This window comes from Schistocerca serialis, chromosome 8, assembly GCF_023864345.2.
Source record: "Schistocerca serialis cubense isolate TAMUIC-IGC-003099 chromosome 8, iqSchSeri2.2, whole genome shotgun sequence".
Lineage (NCBI taxonomy): Eukaryota > Metazoa > Arthropoda > Insecta > Orthoptera > Acrididae > Schistocerca > Schistocerca serialis.
In genome coordinates, this window is record NC_064645.1 from 429,397,055 (window position 1) to 429,398,372 (window position 1,318).

A 1,318-nucleotide genomic window follows, 5' to 3' on the forward strand; every position below is an offset into this window, starting at 1 on the left:
GGGCACGCTTTGCCGATTCCTGTAAGAGTTTGGGCAACCTGTGCGCATTCGCACAGATGAAGGTCAATGGCTGGGTAGCCTCTAACTATATATATGGAGACAGTAACTGTTCTCGAAAGAACAGAATACTGTTGATGACCGTGCAGCTTTTCCCTGGAATAAATGATGGCTAACTGAAACCCTCAGCTGCCGACAGGTGTTGTTGATATGCCTCGATGTGGACAGCAGAAAATGTGTGCCCCGACCGGGACTCGAACCCGGGATCTCCTGCTTACATGGCAGACGCTCTATCCATCTGAGCCACCGAGGACACAGATGAAGAGCGCGACTGCAGGGACTTATCCCGTTCACTCTTCCCGGTCGGGGCGCACATTTTCAGCTGTCCACATCGAGGTATATCAACAACAGAGACTTTTAGCAGTGATTGTTCTCGCCCTCCACACCTTAAATGGAACTGGTACAATGGGACATACACTTGCACGCACGTGACGGTTGTTTGCAGCGTAAGGAAGCAGAGGTAAACGTAGATCAGTTACGCTTAAGGAAAGTATGGGGACCAGAAAGTCATTTTGATGCTACAATTGATAAATTAAGCTTGACTTAAGAAAATCGGGACTAGTTGATAGGAGCTGCCAACCTACAAAAAGCTTTCAACAACGCAAAGTGTCGGAAGGTGTTTGAAATCATCACAAAAATAAGTGAAACGACTAGAAATAAGAGTAATCTTATCAAAGATTAAAAGTCACTTACTCTTGTACAAAAAAGTTTCCATTATTCAGGAACACACATTGTCAATAACTTGCCAGTAGCCATAAGAAGCTTAACAACCAATGAAATTTAGTTTAAGGGAAGCCTAAAGGATTTATTAGTGGCCAACTCCTTCTACTTCACTAATGAATTTCTCAGTAGAACCAACTGATTTTGTATATGAAAGACGATCATTCCACTGGGGACCTGAGGAAGGTACATTAGCTTATTTGTAAATATTTGTCATGGATTATTGTTTTTCTGACATGTTCCACATCCTGGAGGACCTCCTCACTACGGATCAATTGTAATGAAAGTCAATCTAATCTAATCTAAAGTCAATTTTACAGACTTTGCTGGTCTCGTACAGACGGGCTTTTATGTATACAGACTAAGTTGGAGAGTGAAAATTTGTACCAGAACGAGTAATCAAAACTACTTCTCAGGCTTACTAGGCAGGTGCATTAGCCACTAAGCCACACTGACACATTGGTTCACACACTAGATGGATTATATCGGCACTTCTACGTCCTCGGTCCAAATTTTCGCTGCTGCCGCAGTCCATTTTAAC

General features: G+C 42.9%; 1 non-coding gene across 1 annotated transcript; it reads right to left on the reverse strand.

Annotated features, from left to right (window-relative positions):
* Positions 1-236: 236 nt before the first annotated feature.
* On the reverse strand, positions 237-310 carry Trnat-ugu (transfer RNA threonine (anticodon UGU)). Its single transcript has one exon. It is a non-coding gene; the product is annotated as a tRNA-Thr (tRNA).
* Between the last annotated feature and the right edge of the window lie 1,008 nt (positions 311-1,318).